We start from the raw sequence: 11,692 nt of genomic DNA, 5'->3' as shown, positions 1-11,692 counted from the left end.
TATCCATAGTATCTGGTCTATCACTATTTTGATCAAACGTTCTAGATATTTCTTCAATCTATATAGCACTACTCAAATCTATCAGCTGATATGTGCTATTGTCAAACTTGTTCACAACTATAAAAGGACCCTCCCATTTGATATGAAATTTTTTCTGGAAAGTATCGTTCAACTGACTATTTATTGCAACACAAGATTACCTTTTTCAACTCCCTTATCCTTTACACATTAAGTAGCCTTTATTTGAGATTTCATTGATACTTCCTCATAGTATCTTAAAGCCCACACTCTGTCCAATTGAAAACATTGTTGTTCGAATAGCCTTTTCTACCAAGCATCTCTTTGCTCTTCATCTCCCTATCACAACAATTTGAGTAGAGTAATCTCCACTTCAATTGGCAATAAAGCTTCCTTGCCATAAACCAAGTGGTAAGAAGAAAATCCTGTGCTCCTTTTCATAGTAGCTCTATAGGCTTGTAATACACAAGGCAACTCTGAATCCCAAGTTTTCCCATGTGTCTGGGTTCTCTTTGTCAATATTTTCATCAACTCTCCATTGAACCTTTCATTGAGACCATTGCATTGTTGATAATAAGGAGAATTATACATGTGCTGTATATTGCACTTTTTGCATAGGAAATCAAACAACTCTCCTCTAAATCTCGGTCCTCTATAAAAAAGTAGCTCTAATGGCACACCAAATTTGCAGCATATATGCTCATATACAAACTTCCCCATTTCCTTACTAGTAATCTGTTTGACAGCTTTGGATTCTGCCCAATGTGACAAATAGTACACTATTGTCTAGATGTAAGCATTCCTTTTACTAGTCATAGATAAGTTCCAATAGCATCAAGACCCCATTTTTCAAACACATCAAAAGCTAGAATTTTCTTTCGTAAATCAGGCTCTTTCCCATTTTCTAACAAGACAAACACGACTTGCACCAATGGTAACATCCCGTTAAATACATAGCCTTCTTGCAAAATTTTATGCAATGTAATCTTCATGGAAAAATGGCCTCCACAAGATCTCGACCATGATTTTGTTCCAAAATCTTGTATGTGAGATCCCCAACCCACCAATACCAAAATTGGGATGGGGTCCCTAGGCCTAATAAAAATTAGAGTCTCTAAACAAAAAAATTCTAAGGAATAGACCTTTACCATTGACAATGGCTTCGGTCTATAGCCCTAGAAGAAGACCTAGTCCTGTCTCGTAGCGAAAACAAGACAACATATTAAAAGTCCAAAACTATTTCGTCCCTATAATTTCCACAAGCTGGGTTGCTAAGGTATTATCAACCAACACTTCCCTCCCCCAATTATATGTGAGGGCACAACCGTTGGTGAACTCCTCTTCCAATTGGAGAAGTTTACTAAATTCTTTTAGTGAACGCGAATGGATAGTCACCTAACTAATCAAGTCCACCCGTCCATCATTGACAACCTTAGTCAATACTCACTTACCACCCCACACTCACACATGATTATTTTGTTTTCTAAGTATTATCACATTGTTTTAACATTTAAAATTATGGTTTCTTTTAACTTTTCGTCACAGTAATTCCTTCAATCCGATATTAAAGACAACATTGAAAAGCATTTTTTTAGCAAACAAGCATCTTTAAACTTAAGACAGGGTTCTGTCAATCAAAACATTGTCCATAATAACCATGACCAGTACTCTTCTTGTCTCAAGACCACCTAAGAGGGAAAAACGACACCCATTCCTTGTTCACAATCCGGGGTGGATGAACCCCCACCCAAGGTTCGGGATGTCTGTACACCAAACCAGTTGCCCATACAGTTGAGCGGCTTTTGTAGGATAAAAACGGTATCCTAACCTATGTAGAAATATCAAGACATGAACGGAGTAGAAACTCATCATTCATGGAGGTAATCGACTTATCCGTGTGGCTGGAAAGCCATCATTATCATCCATTTATACCAAGGAATCAGAGGTGTCTCGAGACAAGTTCTCTTAAGGATGATCAGTCATATCTTTCCTAATTCAATGAGGCTAATCCAAATATTTCCAAATGCACGTCGGTTTCTTGGAAGATCTCTTACGTTTTTATCTAGTTTTACTTTTCCTAATTCCTTACTCCGTTTTTCCGTATGCAATGTTCATACTTAAGAAAAACTTAAAATATTTAAACTTGATTATAACAAAGACCCACCTAGGAGGACTGATCAGGCATTTGTTGTAGCGCCGCATCCTGAACGCTCTCGTCAGTGGGCCTACTATTAGGCCCATCTTTATCGTCGTGCGACGCTCTAGCTCTTTTAGAAACACTACCCTCATCATCAGAAATAGGATTTTCTCGGGTCCTTTTGGCTGCCATGACTTCCTATCCTTATAAAAAAGACGTCTAACTATTAGGTAAATAATCCAAAAGCTAGAATTAACCTTGTATTCAATCTAATTCTTCTTCTAACCCAGTCAAGGTTAAATCTGTAATCCTAGGGGGTAATTTCTTGGCCTTGTAATTTCTTAATTGATTATATAGACAAGATATCTTTATTATAGCTTCCTTAAGGGGTTTCTAAGCTCTCATAATTTTCTTATAAGTTTATACACCTTTTTTCTAATTTTTCCATCTTTATTAAGCTTGAAACATTTGTTGCATTGCAACCGCGCGCAGGTAAGAGCTCTACGCATTGACGTAAGCCATTCACAATATTTCGTAGCTTTTGGCATCTTCGACCCCCCACCGGTCTAATTTTATCATAACTAGGAATTTACACTTTAAATAAAAAACTAAGCATAGGCGGGGTATTGGGGCATCATCGCTAAGCATTTAGATGCATTCTAGGTCAAAAACAACTAGGTCAAAAATCCACTGCTGTTAATAATTGTGATTTTGAAACTTGACCTAAAGTGGAGTTTGAAGCCATAGGTATGTGTGCTTAGATCCTATAAACTTTTCCTAGAAGTTTTGTTATGTTTGGATGTCATTTAATGTTGTAACGGATGTGATTTGCTTACCGATTGAGCGATTGGCTTTTGGTGATTTCAGTCACTTGAGTGTAGCTTGAGTTAGATGCCAGTTGTTAGTTATTTTCCAAGAGATTGACAACCTCTTGTAGCCTCTATGCACTAGTCGACAAATTAATCGTAATTCTCGCTAATACTCCAATAAGATAGGATGGTGAGGTTAGACAAATTAATCGTAATTCTCGCTAATACTCCAATAAGATAGGATGGTGAGGTTAGACATGCATCCCACATTTGGCGCTACTGTCGGGGATCGAAGAGACCTAAACTAGGAAAAAACATGAGCGCCTTGTGTAGTTGTCCTTTAACTTCCTCTAGGTTCGCCTAGAGTTCAAAACTTTCCTTTAGAAATCGTATAGCTTAAGATTGTCGTCTTTTGCTGTGTAGAGGTAGCTTGGAAGTAATCGTACTTGCTGAGTACCGTTAGGATTGTAGGAGTGTAGATTTAGATTAGGATTTGGAGAATGATTGGTAGACGAGACAAGTCTTAAGATCAAGACTTTGAAAAACATAAAAAACACAAGTAAACGAGTGTTTGTGAACACTTTTCACAACCCCATTGCATGAGAAACTAGGAGTAGGGTAAGTAGGATCCGAGGTGGATTTCAGAACATTGCTCTCTTTGAAAGAATCAAGTGTGGGTTGTTATGTAAAGTTGCAAAATTTTAGGTCTATGGCTAGAAATAGCTTGAAAAGACTCGAATTCACTCAATCCAGCTGGAGAGTAAGCCTAAGAGTTGTCCGAACCAGTGGGTAAGCTCAAAGACACTTCGAGGTAAAAATTTCAAGAAGTTGACCAAAAATTAGATTATTTACTTTTTCTTGACATTTTAGGCCAAATTAAGTTTTGACTTGATTTATAGGCTTAAAAAACAACATAAAAAGATAGTCTTTGAGAAAATTGCAAAAAAGTGTTCATTTCAAGCCTCAAGTTAATAATTGTGATTATTAACTTTCTGCTCTAAATTGACCAAGGTTCATACCATTGACTAATTGCATGTGTACAAACAACTTTTGTAAAGGCCCAAAAGATTTGGATCACTCAACTGACAAAAAACAGAGTAAAAACTAAAGTTTGTGCTGACTTTTGAATCTTGCTTGGAAATCTAGAAAAAAATTATCCAAACTTGTTGAAAACTGATCCATAGGCTTATATTGATGTGATACATGCGTACATGCTCAGTTGACCAAAAATGTACAAAGAATTATCAAATATAAATAATCGCGATTATTTACATCTTCCCTGTTTTTGGACTTTCTTGACCAAGTTGGCACACCACTATCTTTACCATGTTCTAGTAAGCCCACAAACCAAATTTGGTAAGATTTGAATCATTGGATTGAAAACTGCGACTAAAATTGTAAATTTAGTCTGTTGTACAGATAATTGATGACCATTTGACCAAAAATTATCCAAACTTGATGAAAATTGGCTAGTGACCTTAACTTAAGGTGCTTAACAGATTTGTGTCAAAGTTGGGGCAAAAAGTTGTAAAAAATTATCAAGAGTAAATAATCGCGATTATTTACATCTGCTTCAAAACTTGATGATTTTGCAAATTTGAGTATACCACAAGGTCAAGCACATCAAGTAGACCCCACAAATCAATTTTGGTGAAATTTGGACCACAAAAGTGAGACTTATGTCTAGATTCTCAAAATCAGAGTCTGCGGACACGGAACAGTAGGTAAACTTGATCAAATTTTGTCCAAACTTATTGAAACTTGTCCAAGGGTTTTAACAAGTTGTGTACTTGCCAAGCCAATCCAAAAAATGCCATAACTTGACAAAAGTAACTAATCGTGATTATTTACTTCTACTATCTAGAGACTTCAATTTTGACTTCTGGGCTTATTTAGTGTTAGACCAGCATAATATAAGGCCACAGGGCAATTTTGGGTTCAATCGGATAAAATTTGGTACATATACACTCAGTTTACAGGTTGCAGATTAGACCTTTGATTTTGCTAAAGTCGAATCTGAAAGTCAAATTTTGACTCCATAGCACGATCCAAAGTGATACATAGAGACCAATCACGAGAGTTCTCAAGAGCTCTACTGTCTTTATAGAAAAATAGCTAACTTGTTTAATTTTGTACACGAATCAGGTTGCAAACGAGGAATCAGTGGCTTGACAAAAAGTTGCAATTGAATCGAGTGGAAATTGATGACAAGTCAATCCAAAGGTAAGTACTCTATCCAGGGTTTCATAAGTCTATATGAACCTTAGATCTGGTTGTCTACTAGGAAATCATGACATGCTCAAAGAAACCTTCAGTAGAGTATCTACTGAAGAAAGTGTGAATCAAGGAAATTCCTTGCACACAATTCGTGAAGAAGTCTTAGATAATTTTTCAGATTCAACATCCAAAATGTCTTCTTACTCGACTCACTCGGAAACCGGAACGACAATGCGCTATAAGCATATACTCTCTTTTTACAAGACTAACCGTCATGGAGCCCAAGTTTACTTGGACCCTAACGAGAAGTATTCTATTTGCATTAATGACCATGGTATTGAGTTCGAAGAAGAGGTTATAGCAAACAAACAAGAAAAAATATACATGGATCGAAACGGAACTCAATATGTACAAGTCGAAAATCCTGATGTGATAGACAAATGGGGGTTAGAAGTAAACAACATAATCCCACACATGTCAGCAAAAGAAGGACCCCCAACTTTGGAATTCAAGGGATACGATCAAGTAGACTTGAAGCCTTTGAAACGGCTTAGTACGAATAATCCTAGGATCGGAGTCTATTGTTGGGAAGATAGAAACATAAAAGATCTTTTGTGGACTTCTCATGCCAGACCAGGAATTAATGGCCATGAAGATCATCTATATCTTCAAGATCAAAGATAAGGTATCTACAGATCTACCAACTTGTTCAGGGATTGTTATAATAACAACTTTGTTATGATGACTCCTGAGGAGGTAGAACAAACCAAATACCAGGGGTAGTCGATAAGGGATTGGATCTTGGGGCAAGGATGAGAAACAACTCCAAGAGACGAACATCGTGAGAGATCATCTGAGAGTAATGTGAAGAAACCAGAAACCACCTCATCACGTAGAAAATCGGGTGACACTAAGGCCAGTCCAGGGCTACATGAGTCACTATTTCCAACAGACTAGTTTGAAGTACTCGGAACAGGACCAACTCCGAGAAGACCTAGAGTTGAACCAAATAGATGTGTCAGACCAGCTGATTTTCAAAAATGGGTCAAAAAATACAGTGGATCAGGGGATCCATATGACCACTTGGAAAGATTTAAGCAAGTGCTAAGAGAAGAGCATATATTTGATTTCCATACTCAATTCCCGGGATTTGGAATGACATTAGAAGGGAAAGATTTGACATGGTTCAGAAACATTCCACCAAGGTCAATCATGGACTTGAACACATTAGCTAAAGGATTTGTAGCTGCTTGTTCCAAAACGAGAATTAAACATAATACGGTAGCTCAAATCTACAGCTTTAAACAGAAACATGGTGAGTCTGTTAGGGATTGTGCAACTCGAATGAAACAATACCTTTCCAGATGCCTAGAGATGGAGATACCTGCAGGAGAACGACTTGTATCCTTGTTTCTGAGGGACTACTAAACAAAGAACTTCATGCTATACTCTATAGTAAAAGTCATACAACCCTGGAAGCGTGTGTGTCTGATGCTATTGACCTATGAGACAATTGCGAGATCTTCAATGAAGAAGATGTCCCTAAGGATAACCAAAGCGAGAAAAGAGCATCCACAAAACTAGCACAGGTGGGAACGGCTGTTGCGGCACCACTCTCAGCCATAGAAGAGATGCTAAAAAGGAACAATATGATGAACAATATGCAAAAAGTTCCTATGAGAGGACCAGGACAAGGGATACCTCCACAGGGACAACCAATTAGACCACAAAAATGGTGTGCAATCGAGGGTCAATGGACCAACCATGAGACCTACGAGTGCTACTTCAGACCAAAGTATGATGGGAATGTCAGTACATGCCCATGAGGCCCCAGGGACAACCCATGTACAATTATCAGCCTAATATGGGCCAAGCTCAAAGACCACCAATGGGTATGGAAAGACCTCAACCTGTATTGACAACAACCTCCGTATCTAGGACATAATATAGTGCCTGTAAAGTATATGCACTCAGAAGGAGTCATAGATGAACAAGAATTAGTGCCTGCTACACCCTATGCAGAGCCCAATCCATCTATAGTAATGGTAGAAGGAGATTGATATAGTCCACATCCACCACCAATGCAAGAAACCATGACTTATGCTCCACCAGAGCTCGCACCAATGTATTATGTAACTAATCAAGGTGTCAGACCTCCCATGGGAAGACCCATGATGAAGCCTAGAACAGGAAACTATCATAACTATGGTATTGATGAGCATTGGAAGAACGAATGTCTAGACCTGACAAAAACCTCAAACCAATTGAAGCCTATTGCATACAATGTTGCAAAAAGGGAGGACACTTTCCAAAAGATTGTCCTAAGAATCCTTTGAACAAGGAAAAAACTATCGTAAACATAGTCCAAGTGATGCCTAGTGGCTCATCAGAGAGCGAACCGATTGTTCCAATCAAGGTAATCACTAGAGCCTAGGCAAAGAAAAAGAAACACGACTCCTCTGATGATTCGGAGAACACAAAAGTTTCTTCTCAAACAATCAAAAGGAGCAGAAGCAAAAGATATGAGATGAGAAAACAAAAACAATGGGTTGAAAACGAAGAGAAATCAAAAATGCTAGCCCAGGAAAAGTTGAAAGAAACTCGCAGTGAATTCAAGGAAACAACCGTGAAATTTGGAGGATCCACTCTGGTTGATAAAATTTTTGAGCCTATTAATGCTGCCTTGGAAGCCTACCAAGCAGGACTTAAAGCAAGCCAAAACATGGAAAACAAATGGAAAAACTATCCACCTCCAGACATGGAAGCAGCAAAGCTAGAGGCTTATCAAAATTTGGTAAGAATCACGCAAGAAATACTAGATACACAAAAACCCAAGCTTGAAAGTATTGCAAAACCTGAAGAGCTTGCGGTAGAAGAAACGAAAGCAAAATCCGATGTGGTGGTAGAACCCCACTTTGAAACAAATGAACCGGAGCTTATAGTGCCAGACAACAAAGATGCCTTAGACGGAATTCCATTCGTAGAGGAAGATTGGCCTGGACACTTATGGGAAAAGGTGAGAGAGATCAATGATGGGAGCCTAACTTTAAAGTCAGCTCTTATAGAGGAAGTCTGATTGGATAACCTACCATCTGATATGAACATGGATTTACAATCCTTGTACGGGGATTGCAGATTGGAAGCTTCAAGAGTATTTAAACCATTGACATTAAAAACATTACCTTCTTACTTGGGAGATAACGAAGATGAATCATCGTTTCCAAGACCACTCAAGTAAAAAGAGAGAAACAGACCCTAGAAGTAGACAACATTCATTCAATCATGTCCACACCTATCCAATGCACTCCTACTTTGGTAGAATTGTTGAAACTCAGGCCGTACTTGTGGAACAATTTACAAAAAACCCTAGAGAAGGTGGCGATAATGGGGTTAATCTCTAAGAATTTGGGAAAATTGAAGACTGAAATGGAAAACAAAGAGATTCAATCAGTTCCTATGAACAAGGTTGGAGAATATTATGAAGGGGAAGAAGGAAACCCTACCCTCCCAGTGAAATATAATGAAATTGAAACCATGTCAATACTAGATAGTGGAGCTGGCATAGCCATAGCCACTAAAGAAGTAGCTAGCCATTAGACAAACGCGAATGAAATTGCAGTTGAGTGACGGACACATTGAGAGACCACTAGGGCTACATGAACAAGTGATAGTCAACTCTTGAAATCAACACACTTTGACCATAGTAGACTTTGGGAAAAAACTCAACTATGAAATCATATCGGGAGGACCTTTCATGCGACAGGTATAGCTTATCCAAGTTTGGGGTAACAGCTATCTGTACTTGAAGCAGGTGGGATCTATAACAAGAGTCAATATAAAAGATCACACTTATAGAGATGTCTTGAAAACACCCATGCAAGAGTTTGATTCAGTCTCTTCGACTGAAACTAAACTCCCATCCTGGTTAGACAAAGATACTCCTATTTGGATATGCGGAGCTTCAGAAAATGGAAGTTTAAGATGAGAGGAATGTATCCTAGAAAGGGACTGTAGAGATGAAGCTTACATAATTGAACCCTTTCCACAGAATTTAGTTGAACCATCCGAGTGGACTCAAATTTTAGTGACAATGGATGCGTGTGTGTGAATATGTGTATGTCTACTCAATTTTGCAATGAGGATGGCTATGGCATAACTCCCATCCAAATGATGTCAGTCCTCAACATTGAAAACAAAGATGAATAAACAAAGGACTTCATGAAATCTCAACAAGTCTTTTCTGACCTCTATTATGATGCAACTGATGAGTTAGATGAACACTCAGTTACCTCAGAAGATTCGGGGTCAGAAATAGATCATACGAGAGCTCAATTACTCTTAAAGGGAGGGGAGGAAAAAAAAATTTGACTTTCCAAACCAGAAACCAAGAAGACAAAAATGGTATAGACGAAAGAGAGACACCAACATTGTGAAAACACGACCTATGCCATTAGTGTCCAGTAAAACACAATTCCTCATGAAAATAGATGCTGATGATTGTGTCAAGGACAAAATAACTGGCATATATCCTTTGAATAAAAATTCAAAAATTTTGGACCGATACATTGAGCTTGGGTTCTATAAGCAGGTAGATGGCTGTATCGGTCCAACATTGTCCTTTACACAATCATCAGCATCTATCTATGCATCATTCTTTTGAGTGGCTTTAGCCTTGGCACACTTGTCAAATAGTCCGTAGCTACAATGATACATTGAGCTTGGGTTCTATAAGTAGGTGGCTCGAAGATTTGGAAAAGCTAGACGAGCAAAGGCTAACTGCTGTAGCTCATATCTATGCACAAAAGCAGAAACAAAAACAGTTTTTTGATTCCCACTTAATCACAAAAAATTTCAAGAAAGGGGACTTAGTTCTAGTCTATTCCCTTAAGCAACACATTCCCAAGTTTAAGAAAAAGGGAAACAGACCATTTATCATTGAAGATGTATCTCCAAGTGGAGCAGTAAAATTGTCCACCCTAGATGGTGAACCAATGGCATGGCTAATTGGATTAGTGGATGTCGTTTAAAGAAATACAATTTTCCACTAACCAATGATTTTCTAGAAAGAATGCATGCAACCAAACAAAGGAAGATCAAACAACAACAGGTAATTGATGAAGCCCAAGAGGAAGCTAGGCTTCGGGTACTCAAGCGTATAGCTGCTCTCAAGAATCAACAGATACCGATTCCTATCAACACTTTCGAACTAGATGATCGTCAATGGGAATTACCTAAAGATGCAGTTTCAATAGATGAGGACTGGTTAGATGGAATGGATCTGTGCATCAAAGTACACTTCAACAATCATAGCACCAATGCTTTGGTAGACCCAAGAGCTAGAGTGAATGCAGTCAGCTATTCCATATACAAGAAGGCAACAAGTCAAGCATTGACAACAGAAATAGCGACAATCAAAGGATGCAACAAGAATCCAACTCCAACATTGGGATTAGTCAACTTGAACGTGGTAGTACATGGATTTTCATGTCCGCATCAGTTTGTATGCTTGCCAGATGAACACATGAATGAGACGATGATTCTTCGAATTCCCTGGATGCGTACATACAAAGCAGTACCAGATTGGGATACGAATCAACTAAAGCTATCACCTAAAGGTGGGCAGCTCATTGTTCCAATTGCACCAAGCAAGGAGGAATGGAAATGAAGCAATGAGCAGACCAATCCACGAAGACAATCTTCTCCATCCCCTGGACAATCAAATGCTACAAGTAGCACGCAAGGAGTCAGGCAGATTTGGGTACCAAAATCACAGCTTAAGGATAAACCAATTCAGGTCTGGGTGCCTAAAACTTCACCGAAGAAACAAAAGAAGGTTCCATGGATTCTAACACAGAATTGAGTATCTCTGAGCAAGGAACATAACATGAAACGGGTTTGGAAGAAAAAGACGCACTTATCTTCTCCACAAACCGCGAAACCAATCAAGTAGTGGCAAGTTAAGTCTCAACAGACTCCACCACACCACGTAACACCAAGCTAACCAAGCTACCAATGGAGAGAAAAAGCTCGACAAAACAGTCTTAAGTGCTACCAATAGCTCAAGCAATTAGAGTGCTAAAGCACCCTAATGGTACAATCAAACAAAGTGCACAAAAGCTACAAGCTTTGCTCTTTGGAAGACATCAGCAACAAACCTCGACATCGAAAACCCTTGAGTTAAATACTCAAGACCCATCTCTTGCACAACATATGGGTTTGAATTGCAGTGATCTTCATATCATGGTAGATCCAATCACAGCTATTCATAGACACAATTGTGCAACCCATGCACGCAGTTGTCCTGGAGTACGCCATCTAGGAGGGGTGGAAGGGCACTAAGTACTAAGTAATTAAGGGCAATGTTTGAAGAGGGAGGAAAAAGTTCCATGTTAACGTGTGTGTTTTTACAAAATTACCTAATAATGCCCTTATGATTCATCAACAAGGGAAAATTCACTGATAATATCTTCCCGATGAGTGTAAATAGTATATATACTATCAGAAAACCATA

Source organism: Adiantum capillus-veneris, chromosome 12, assembly GCF_014529385.1.
Source record: "Adiantum capillus-veneris isolate H3 chromosome 12, ASM1452938v2, whole genome shotgun sequence".
Taxonomy (NCBI): domain Eukaryota; kingdom Viridiplantae; phylum Streptophyta; class Polypodiopsida; order Polypodiales; family Pteridaceae; genus Adiantum; species Adiantum capillus-veneris.
The sequence above is the reverse complement of the archived record's forward strand: the minus strand, read 5'-3'. Positions refer to the sequence as shown.